The following is a 12975-nucleotide window of genomic DNA, read 5'->3' as shown; positions in this document are numbered from 1 at the left end:
AAATTTTCAATTTTTCTTTTCCAACTCGAATCTTGCAATGCTTGCAAAATTCTCAAATTGTTTCCAAAGTTGCTCAACCCCTCAAACTTAGAACAAAAGAGGGGTTCCTCATTTACAATGGGGTTGAGGTGAGAAAACCTCACAAGAAGATGCAATAGACTATAAAAATCAAAGGAATTGCCTACGAGCAGTTTTGAACTTATCTTGTAACAACTACTTTTCTTTTTCTATTATTTGGCTTTTATACTTCACTTTTTCAATTGAAAAAATAAAAGTAGAAGTTCTTTTATAGTCTATTACATCATTAGCTTATGTCATTTGAGGGAACAAAAGGGAAAGTTTGTTATCAGTCGCTATGCTATAGGCATAGAACTAATGTTCCCAATTGAGGGTCATTATTAATTTTTACAACTAAAACTGATGAACTTCTAAAGTCTAAAAATTATTTTATTTTGAAATTAATTTTTAATTACTTATCTTATTTTCTAATTGGCTAATAGTAATTTTCTTAAGGGTAAAATTAATTTTTTGATACCAAAAATTGTAGAATTAAATATATAGAATGTTCTAATGTTTCATCTTTATTTTGAAAGTTTTTGTAACAGTTCTAGTGTTTTCTAAATTATTCCCTCTAAATGTTCGTTCAACAACAGTAGAAGACTAGATCATGGATAGGAGACAATCAAGAGTAAAAGCACAAAGTTGTGTCACCCTTTAGGATATCCAATGAGATCACGGCTAAAAGGGTTATGACTGAAATGTTTATGGCTGAATCCAAGTGTCGTTGATGTGGCGTGTAGGTGGCAAAATGGTTCCAACCAAAACCATTTCGACCATAACACTTCTAACCAAAATTGTTATTTGAAAATTAATGAAAAAAGTGTTCCTCTTATATGAAGTTGTGCAAGTGGGTGTAATAAGTTAGTCTGGGTTTCGGCTAAAACCCTTTTAGCTATAACAATTTTGGTCAAAACTGTCTATGTTTCATCTTATGTGGTAGCCACACAAGCAAAAAATATAGTTTCTAAAAACTTCTCACTTCCAAGGTTGATTTGTCCATCAAAAATGGAGTTTCTTCAAAAACTAAAAGTACCCTTTTGTGGATCTTAGAGTCAAGATTATGGTCATATAAATTTTATAATATTTTGAGTAGAAATAATATATTATAATTTTAAAATATTAGAAGTAGGAATTTTAAGATTCAAGAAAATGTCATTTCAGAAAAGGTAAAAAAATAGTAAATCGTGTTCAAAAAATTAAAATTTTATATATACCTCTAGAGGTATCAGTCGTCTTCAAGAATATGTAATTTGTTAAATTAAAAATAAGTAGACTTGATAGGAAAAGTTTGGCAAAAAAAAAAATTGTCAGCTTCTAATAAGTTCAACTTTAAGCTCTTAAAACGGGAAAAATATTTGTCAAAAATCATTTTTCCTTTCGAACACTAGCTATACATGTCAACTATAACATATACAAAATTAGAGCAAAACATGATCATATGCATATATTTGTTTGGCAGGAATGAAACTCTATATTTTTAGCATTTTAAAACATTAAAAAATACACTTTAAAATTTAAAAAATGCAAAAAATCTTACTCAATTTTTTAATGAAAATTTTAGACATAAATTTGATCCAATTTTACACATTTTATCAGTTTACATCATCTTTAAATTCTAAACATAAATGCCACTTTTATGTCATTAAAGTTGAACATTTTGAGTTTTGATATCCTTTTTCTTTATAAAAGGTGACACAAGTTTGTGCTTTTACCCCAAGGTTCAACACCCATCACTTGTAGAGCTTTGTAAAGAGTGAGTGTCAAACTAAACCTCTTCACAACACTTACTAATGAGAACATAGATTACGGAGCAAAAATGAAGGCTTCCCAATGTGATTGCTAAAAGGGATTAATTGTCTCATAAAAGAGCATCTATCAACATAACTAGTTACAAAGTTTGTGATTTTGACTTAACTGGTTGAGATCTCATATCCATTATTCTTTTGCACTCGAGACCATCGATTCTCAATCGGGCATCCTTAAATCACAAATCAAGAGGTCATTACGATGAGCGGAGAAATAGGACAATGAAGAGGATTGATTGCTAAGTCACTAAAATGTTAGATTGAATTGACAAGGAGCATCTTAAGCCATCACGTCTTTATTTTCTTAATAAAAGTGTAAAGCAAGGCACATCTACAATCAAGTTACTCATTATGATTTGGATGTAACATGTTAGTCCATTCTTTTTATATGACAAGACAAATTTTGGTCACTGATAGTGTAGTGCCTACCCCTAGTTTACTTATGTTATATTCCTAAATTCTTTTAGGCCAGCTTTTATGGTTATGTGTTATGATTTAGTGGTACTTGGTTACTTAATTTGATTGGATATTATTTCATACTTAGTTTATATGTTTGATGAGCTACTTGATACTTGGTTATTTCATGTGTTCATGGTTACTCTTTTGATAATGGTGCTCTGTATGTTTCATATAGTGATTTTAGTTGTTTCATAATCATAGTTAGATGTATGATTTATATATGTTTTTTTATGGTTACTTACGCCATACTTGCATGTGTATGGTATACATGTATATTTTACTTTATGTTTGATGTCTTTGATGTGGTTGAGGGAGGGAGTCTTAGCCACATGCTAGTTAGGATCTACATGATGTACCACTTCCCTCCATTGCCTAATTAGTTTAAATATGTATGCATATGTACAGGTTCAACTTTTATGCAGATTGCAAGTATCAGACATCAACTTCCCTCAATTGTCAGGATGAGTGTGCCCTGTTGTAGTATCTTAATGGTAAAGAGGGGTGATAGTTCTCAAGTCCGAATCCTAAACCTGGGCCTATTGTCCTAAAATATAGGACAAGCATATGATTTATTTACCTTTTCAAATTCATCAAGTGACGTGAATTTGAGATTTTGACCCTTGAGTTTGAATTCGTACTTTGTCTTTTAGATGGGTTTTCATTTTTAGTTTGTCAATCTTGTGATTTTTGGTTACAATTAAATCAAATAAAGATATTATTAAATGATTTAATTCAACAAAAAAATTATAAAGGAAAATCATTTTTAAATTATATTTAATTAATTGAGAAATTAATTAAATAGAGGAAATAAATTTAAATATGTAATTAAATTGTCTAAATTTGGCTTAATATTTTTTTATTCGTAAGAGGTCAAAGCCTAGATTAGTTATTATTATTATTTATTAACTACAAGTATATTCGAACCTAAGACCTATTTGATAAGAGGCTCACAATTTACTGTTGTGTTGTAGGCCCTTACCTAAATTTGGTGTAATTATATTTATTTTATTTAATAATAATTAATTTAGAAATTTTATTTTAATAATGAACTCTAAATATCATTATTACTTAAATTAACAACTATACGTTTTGATTACGATATAAGGAAACATAACATACAGTCAGAAAATGGCTCTACAACTCTCCCACTCATATCATGGTTTGAATTTTGAATTGTCATAGCCCTACGAGGCCCACACTTGTTGGAGGCTCTAGTGTGCCTAGACCTGCACATGGTGTTGGAGTTACAAAGAGGAGATTCCCCCTCTTTGTTGGGTAATGTGTTTGGTCAGGTCAGCAGTTCTGAGCCTCCTTTGTTGGTTTCTAGAGTTGACTCTGCTCAAAATGAGAATGGGTTCACTGTTTCTCCCCCCATCCTTAAAGGGGGATGGAAAAATGTTCTCATTGAGGGAAAGGAGGGGAACCCCAAGCTTGATGATCCCAAAGTCACCCACGGTGTTACCAGACCGAAAATCTCCTTCTCGGATAGTGTTGTGGAAAATTTTGTTGCCTCCCTTAAACAATGTGTTGTGTGTAGATTTATTTCCTTCCAGACAACGATTGAGATGACCAGGAAGTGGGTGGCACAAAAATGGTCCCTAAAGGGAAGTGTATGTGTCTCAGTCATGCCCAACATCCTCTTCTGCTTCCACTTCATGGCTATTGAGGACCTGGTGGCTATCCTTTCTGGGACCTAGTATTATGGTAAGTTTTGTCTAGCCCTGGCTAAATGACACCCTAGCTTTAATGCTAGTCTAAAGCTCCAAAGTTTGGCCCTAGTATGGGTTTGTTTTCTAGGATTACCATTGGAGTTTTGGGATTAAAAAAATCCTAAGATGCATTGGGAACATTTTTGGAGATTTTGTATTTGCGGACTAGGTAACACTGCATAAATCTAGACTTCTCTTTGCTAGATTTTGTGTGAATGTTACCATTGATAGAGCACTCCCAACCACAGTCACATTGTCTACTAAGTGGGGGAAAAGGGTTCTATCAATAGAATATGAGAACGTTGGCCTCTATTGTAAAAAATGTGGGTGTTTTGGCCATGTGATGATGGCTTGCAATACCCTCTCTTTAAAGGACAAGCAGAAGGTGGGCTCGCCAAGCATTGTTAAGTCCTCTACTGTATTGGGGGAATCTTTGACTACTCTTGTAGAAGTAGTAGTTGAAAGAAAGGAGGATAGCCATGAAGGTCAAATTACAGAGGAAAGTAAAGAGAAAGTTAAGGAGGACGAAGCTAACCAATCAGCTATGTTGTTAAGTGTTGAAGCAAAGAAAGAGACGGATATGGAGGAATACCTGTTCAGGAAGGAGATAGATGACCTCCTGAAATCCCTAGTGGTGGGAGGGGATTTTTCTAACTAGGCTTTGGAGGAAGGTGAAATCGAGACCCCAAGTGGTGCCCCATGGGAGAAGAAATTATAAGCAATGTTGCTACTAAGGGTCAAGAGTTCTCAACTAGGAACCCTTTGGGGTCCTCAAGCTCTTTGTCTAGGTTACAGACCATAGTATTGGTCACTCTAGTCTAGAACTCCCTACTCCTAAAGGAGGTGAGCATTGGTACCAACAAAGGGGAACCTGAAATGTTAGCCCATTAGGAATTGTTACCTTGAAAAGGAACAAATTGGTGACTCTGGAGGAAGCTGTGACCAAATTCATGAGAAGTATTGAAGAGTTTGAGGGAAGGATGGCTCTCTCAACCCCTTCCTCCCCCCAAATGAGTGTCATGAGAGGGTGGGAATTCCCTAAGAGAAAAACTAGGGGTGGTAAGAAATTAGATGTGGGGGTATCGAATACAGTGGGTCATCCTAACAACAAAACAACTCAAACAAAGCAAGAAGCAAGGGAGGTGGTCAGTGGAAGATAGCTTATACTGGAGAAAATAAAAAAAGGTAAGAAATGAAATTCATTTTCTAGAATATTAGGGGGTTGAATACTCCCAGATATAGTATTCTCTTAGGCAATGTATTCTAGCCAAAAGGGTTGATTGTATTCTCATTCAGGAAACTAAGATGACTAACCAAAAGTTTACAAAGCTAGCTGATAAGTTATGGCCTGGTGCTGCATTCTTTCATTCAAAAGTGGAAGGGGCCTCAGGGGACATTGCAATAATATGGAACCCCAATCTCCTGACAGGTAGGGAGGTCTGTAAAGAAAAGAACTTCATGATTACAGAGTTTACCAATGAAAAAATGGTGTGTAATCTAGTGAATATATATGCCCCAAATACCAAGGTTGGAAGAAGTGAAGCCTAGGAAAGGGTTGGAAGAGTGCTGTGAAGTATGAAGGATAAAATTATTATGTGTATGGGGGACTTTAACACCCCCTATACCCATCAAAAAAGCTCTAAGGGAACGATGACTTCTCAAAAAGTATGCAAGACCTCTTGCATTTCATTAACACCTATGATCTCCTAGATGTTGAACTATAGAGTAACCCCTTTACTTGGACCAATAAAAGGAAGGATCAAGATTTGATCTAAGTTAGGTTGGATTGATCCTTGGTTTTGGGGAACTAGCACCACATCATCCCCTCCTCCCTGGTTAATCTTTCAAGAACTATTTCTGATCATTCCCTGATTATGTTCAACTGCGAGAATGGACTTGTGAGTGGGCATAAACCCTTTAGGTATGACATTATGTGGCAATCCCATGTAGACTTGAGAAACAAAGTGGAAGAATGGTGGAATATCAGAGTGGATGGGACCAGTGCTATGTTTCGGCTAACCTAGAAACTAGATAATGTAAGGAGGAATGTTAAGGAATAGGCAAAGAGATCCTTTGGGGACATGTTTAAAATCAAAAGGGATATAGAGGAGGATCTCAAAAGGTTGCAAGCTGCTATGGCAGTGGGAGATGACACTAAGGCTACCACCCTAGAGGAGGAGAGCTACAGGAAGAAGTGGAAGGAAACTATTAGCAAGGAGGAGGTATTTTGGAAACAAAGCTCTTGTATTTCTTGGCTATCTAAAGGAGATGGGAATACCTCCTTTTTCCATAGATCTACTTCGAAACACACAAAAAAAAACACCACTGCCTCCCTAGAAGAGGAAGGAGGAAGGGCCTGGAAGGAACAAGAGGAAATGAGAAGACATGCGGTTGAGTTCTTCATGAATGCCTATAAAAAGGAGGACAAGAGAAATAATGTGATCAGGAGAAGTATGCTCAATAGCATCCCGACAGTGTTGGGGAATGAGGAAAATGATAAGCTAAAGGAGAAAGTCTTGGAAGAGGAGGTGAAGAACTATAAGGGACTTTAGGCCAATTAGCCTTTGCAATACCATTTATAAATTTTTCTCCAAGGTGTTGGTCAATAGAATAAAACCCTTTTCTGGATATGGTTATCGAGAGTCCTTAGAAGGGGTTTGTCCTAGGTCATCAAATTTTGGGCATTGTGATTACCACCCAGGAGATCATCTACTCAATGGAAAAAATTTGGACATCGGGTATGGCCCTTAAACTTGATATCTCAAAGGCCTATGATAGAGTCAATATGACCTTCCTTTATTAAGTATTGGAACAGGTGGGGTTGAGAAAGGACAATGTGAATGTCATGAAAACTATGGTGGAAACCACACAGTTTGAGGTGTTGCTCAATGGGACCCCCTAGGGAAACTTTGATGTGGGCGGAGGCCTAAGACGGGGTGACCCTCTATCCCCTTACCTTTTCATTATGGTGGTTGATGGGTTAGGAAGGTCAATTTGTAGATTGGTTGAGTTGAGCGACTTAAAAGGTATCCAACCAACTACTACACTGACGCCTGAGGTTATCCAACAATTCATGGATGACAACTTTTTTTTTAGCGATTATTCTATCTAGGAAGCTAGAGCTTTGAGGATCCTACTCACCAATTATGAGAATTGTTCACATTAGCAAATTAACCTGGTAAAAAGTAAGGTCTATTTTTTTAATGGTCATGAGGTTTTGCAGGTTAAGGTTAAAAATTATAGGATGCAATTTGGAGAACCTCCTAGAAACCTACCTTGCTCTTCCGCTAACTATCAAGGATGTCTCTACTACCTATTGGAACATTATTCTTAGCAAACTACTTAAACTATTTAGCAATGCGGGAAAACTTCAACTCCTGGAGGCAACCCTCCAGGGAATACCTATCTACTTTCTTTCCATATTCAAGATTAATCAAAGTTGAAATGTCCCTTTACTGATTTTGCATGGTATTTTTAGCTTCAAATCAGATCTTTAAAATCAAACAACCAAAATTACAAAGATCTGCCAATTTCCCAATAAAACCCAAATCGGGTATGTCCAAATTAGTGCAAAAAAAACGTCACAACTTCACAAATTATTAATAAATTTGAGAATGGAAATTTTTACAAAAATTTCAGCAGCATAACAGCCTACAAAATGAAATTTCCAGAATTTTATAGCCTTTACACAACAGCTCACAAATGTAGGACAAAACTATGCTCAATCGGGCTCCCGAAATTAACACACAATGCCCGAAAACACCACAAAAACACTCATAAACTATCTCAGAATTTTAATCACGACCCAACACATATATTCAGCTCTATTTTAACATCTTAAAGTCTGAAATACAGCAGCAAACCAAACTGATATGAAACACTCAACTGAAAACACCAAACTCAAACCAAAAACAACCCCGAAAACCCACAAATCGACACTATTCAGCACAAAGGCAAACTCTGTATGAGCATGCACATGGAATGGCTTCAAAATCTCATCCTTAGCCTTTCTAGAAACCTGCAAACTCCCATTCTTGGGTCTCCTTCTCCACAGGTTTGGCAGCCTCTAAAGAACAACAAGAAAATTAGCAAAAATCCAGTTCTAGAATGAGCCCAAAATGCCTCCAAACCCCCTTAAAAGAGGGCATAACCCTAACTCACGTCCAAGAGGGGTTAATAAAATATAATTTAATAATAATTTTTATTTATTAGTCCATTGGTTTCCAAAGATTAGCCCCTTTTCCCGAAACTTCACCTTTTTGGAGCCTGCCTGCCTTAGCAAAGTTTATTATTTTTTAATTATTTGAAAAGGGGACATGACAAGTCCTCCCCTCCCAAATATTGGTTGTCCTCAAGCAATGAAGGTTGGAATTCTCAAGAATGTGTGCTCCTTCCCAAGTTGCATCCTCTAGTGGTAATCCTTTCCATTTGACCAAATGCTCTATGACGCTCCTATTTCTCAACCTTTTCTCTCTTGTATCCAAAATCTCTTCTGGTATCAAAACTAATTTCCCTTCATCATCAAGAGGTGGTAATTCTGTAGATACCATGGTTTGTTGGCCTAGAACCTTCTTTAAGCAAGATACATGAAAAATATTATGTATTTTGTTGTTTGGTGGGAGCTCCAATTCATAAGCTACCTCTCCTACCTTCTTGATGATTTTATAAGGCCCATAGAACCTTGGCTTGAGTTTCTCTGCCCCACTCCTCTTCAAGGTGCTTTGCTTATATGGCTACAACCTAACAAATACCAAATCTCCCACCTCAAAAGATCTTTCAATCCTTTTCCTGTCAGCATATATCTTTTGTTGGTTCTGTGCATGTTGTAGATTATCCTTGAGGGACCTTATTATGTCTTGGCTTTGCTTGATGAAATCACTTGCTGCGGGTACTATGCTATCAGAAAGTATTAGATCAACAAAGGAAAGGGCATCATTACCATAAAGAGCATGAAAAGGAGGCATACCAATAGACATGTGATGAGATGTATTGTAACAATACTCCCCTGGGTGTAACCATTTCACCCAAGCATGTTGTTGATTTGAAACATAGTTTCTCAAATATCCCTCTATCCATTTATTAACTATCTCTGTTTGTCCATCTATTTGAGGGTGATAGCTAGTACTGGGAGTGAGTTCAGTTCCTGCCAAATGAAAGAGCTCCTTCCAAAAAGAGCTGAGGAATCTACTGTCCCGGTCAATAACAATGTTTCTAGGCAAACCATGTAATCTAAAAATTTCCTTGAAGAACAATTCGGCCACTTGTGATGCCTTGAAATCAGATGTGATAGGAAAGAAATGTGCATACTTAGTTAGTCTATCTACCACCACATATATGCAATCCTTACCTTGAACTTTGGGCAACCCAGTGATGAAATCCATGGAAATACTTTCCCATTTTTGTTCGGGAATAGGAAGTGGCTGCAACAACCCTGCAGGAAAATTTTGCTCACTCTTGCTTTGTTGGCATACCATACATTCCTTAATGTGTTTAAGTACATCCTCCTTCATACCCTTCCATGAAAACCACTCTCGAATATGCCTGTATGTCTTGAAGTATCCCTGATGACCAGCCAAAGGTGTGTCATGAAAGGCCCTCAATATCCTCTCCTTAGTTTTTGACCCTGGCACTAAGAAGATCTTGTTCTTGTAATAAATCAATTCATCAACAACCTTGTACCTGTTATCATCCACTAACTTATCCAAAATCCTAGTGGCAAATGAATCTTTAGCATACTCTAAAATTATGGAGACTTTCCAATCAGCAGAGATAGATGATAAGGAACACAAAGTGGGCTTTCTTGAGAGAGCATCAACAACCACATTATTCTTTCCTTTCATGTATTCAATATCAAAATCATAAGCTTGCAATTTGCTTACCCATTTTTGTTGACGATCATTCAAATCCCTTTGGTTCAAGAAGAATATGAGGCTATTATGGTCTGTCTTTACAATGAATCTCCCACATACCAAATATTGTCTGAACTTATGAAGTGCATGCATGATTGCCAACATTTCCTTATCATAGATGGAGTAACCTTTCTCTGATTGATTTAATTTTCTACTCTCAAATGCTATTGGATGTCCCCTTTGAGTTAGGACAGCCCCTATACCTTCTCCAGAAGCATCACATTCAACAACAAATGGTAAAGAGAAATCTGGAATTGCAAGCACATGGCATGAACTCATTACCTCCTTAAGCTTATCAAATGTTTTTTGTGCCTCTTCTGTCCAAACAAAAGCTCCTTTCTTTGTCAAATCAGTCAAGGGGGCAGCAAGCTGAGAAAATCCCTTGGCAAATCTCCTATAGTAGCTACACAACCCGAAGAAACCTCTCAACTGTGTAAGATTAGTGGGTGGAGGCCAATCCAAAATTGCTTGGATTTTTTGTTGATCAACCTGTACTCCTTTAGAACTTATAATATGTCCCAAATATAGGATCTCTGTCAAACCAAACTCACATTTAGATAGCTTAGCATAGAAGGATTGCTGCTCCAAGATTCCCAAAACAGTGTCTATGTGATTTAGATGCTCTTCCCATGTTTTACTGTATATCAAGATATCATCGAAAAATACCAAAACAAATTTTCGAAGATGCTGACTGAATACCTTATTCATACAAGATTGGAATGTTGCAGGTGCATTAGTGAGTCCAAATGGAATAACAAGAAATTCAAAGTGCCCATAGTGACATCTGAAAGCAGTCTTTTCCACATCTTCACTCCTCATTCGGATTTGATGGTACCCTGATCTTAAGTCAATTTTTGAGAAGTATACAACACCATGTAACTCATCAATGAGTTCATCTATGCGTGGTATGGGATACCTATTTTTTATGGTCTTCTTGTTTAGAGCCCTGTAGTCTATACACATTCTCATTGTACCATCCTTTTTCTTGACAAGTACCACAGATGATGCAAATGGACTAGAGCTAGGCCTTATGAATCCCATGTCTAGGAGTTCTTTAATAGTTTTTTCAATTTCTTCCTTATAACCTCTTGGATGGCGGTATGGGGTTGTTATAACTGGTTTGGCACCCTGTTCTAACTCTATAACATGCTCAAAACCTCTATCTGGTGGTAATCCTGGAGGCAAATCATTGAAAACTATACTATGCTTATCAAGAATATTTTGAATTTCAAAATGGAAATTACCTTGATTCTTTGGAGAGCTTGTTGGTTGGATTATGACTCCTGCTGCCCATGTTAGTTGTCCTCTTTGAAAAGTCCTCTCCATCCTCTTTGCAGAGACCGCCTTAGGTGCTCCATTCGATAACCCTCTCAATATGACTTCTTTCCCATTGGAATGAAATTTAAACTCCATAGTTTGATGGTTCATTTAATAGCCTCTAATAGAGTGCAACCATTGAACACCCAATACAAGATCTGTCTCCCCAATACCAACCACATAGAAGTCATCGCATAACTCATAATCTCCTAAGGTCATCTTGAGTTGTTTCACCACCCGTGTGCAAGGCATAGTGAATCCATCATCTACAGTAACATTGAATCCCTCAAAATCTTCTACTTTAAGCCCTCTTTTCATGACAAATCCCTCATCAATAAAATTGTGAGTTGCCCCACTATCAAGAAGAACGGTCAACCTTTGCCCTGCTAGTACCCCTCGAATTCGGAAGGGATGGTATCTTGGGACTCCTGATAATGCTGCTAAAGTGCCATCCTTGTTGATTTCTTTTACTTTCTCTTCTTCTACCTCCTCCTTAGTATCATGAAATTCCTCATGCTCATCTGAATCAGATTCTAAAGCAACTTCAATATAGTGCACTTAACCTTTCCCCAAACATCTGTGTCCTGGAACCCATGGTTCTCTACAAGTAAAACAAAGCTTTTTCCTTCGTAATTCACTCCTAGTCTCTTCATCTACCTTCTTTTTTGCCACATTTGTCACATCTTTTGGTGGTAGTGTTGGAAAAGTCTTTTTCTAAAAATTTCCCTTATGTTGCCAAAGATTTGGGGGTTTTTGATTAGTGATTGATTTCATAGGCACGCAAGTTTCAAGTTGCAAGCTTCTTTTGATAGCTTCCTGTAAGGTTGAGGGTGAGAAAACCTTAACCAAACCCTTAACAGAATCTTCTAAACCATCAAGAAAAAGATAAACAATCCTCTTTTCACTCATATCAGGTACCATAACAGCCACTTTTTAAAATTTTTCTATATACTCATTAACTGATTTGGTTTGCTTCAACTTTGACAATTCTTTAAAGTACTCTTCATCATCCTTGAGGTCAAATCTATCTATCACTCTTTGACTGAAATCTTCAAATGTAGTTACCTGATCGTGACCTTGAGTAGTCATTCCATGATACCATCAATCATAGGCTGCATCTTCCAAGTGTAGACTTGCAAATTGAACAGCATCACTCTCTTTCATGGGGTTAAGTGTGAAGAAAGTTTGTAATTTTTGTAGCCATGCTCTACCTGAAATTTTATTTGTTCCATCAAAAGTAGGTGCTGTAAACTTGCTTATTTTATTTTTGAGCTCTCTTCCACTTGTGTCATGCTCCCTCCTGTTCTCTTTCTTGGGCATCAAAGTGTTCATCATATCCACATATTCTCTAAAAGGAACTGAACTACGAAATTCATCATCTAAGCCATTGTAAGTAGCTCTTAATGTAATCAAGTTACCTGTAACCTCTTCCACTGGATTAATGGCTGGATTTGGTACTGGTGGCTCATCTACAGGCAAGAAAATAGTTTTGGTTGATTTAGATGGTGTGGATCTCCCATTTCTTGGCTCCTCTGAAGTGCTCCCTTTCTCATTAATAGATGCAACTCCTTGTAATTTTTCTGTCAATATTCGCAAAGCCTCTCTAGTTTCCGCCAAACCATCCACTGTTTGCTTCTGAGTATTTTGGATGTCTTGGAAGAATTTCTTTGCCATCTCATCTGGATCAGCCATACTTTTTTCTTCCTTGGATTTTGT

This window comes from Cupressus sempervirens, chromosome 4 (genome assembly GCF_028749045.1).
Source record: "Cupressus sempervirens isolate cs-2001-9-10 chromosome 4, ASM2874904v1, whole genome shotgun sequence".
NCBI classification, from domain to species: domain Eukaryota; kingdom Viridiplantae; phylum Streptophyta; class Pinopsida; order Cupressales; family Cupressaceae; genus Cupressus; species Cupressus sempervirens.
This window is presented reverse-complemented; position numbering follows the sequence as displayed.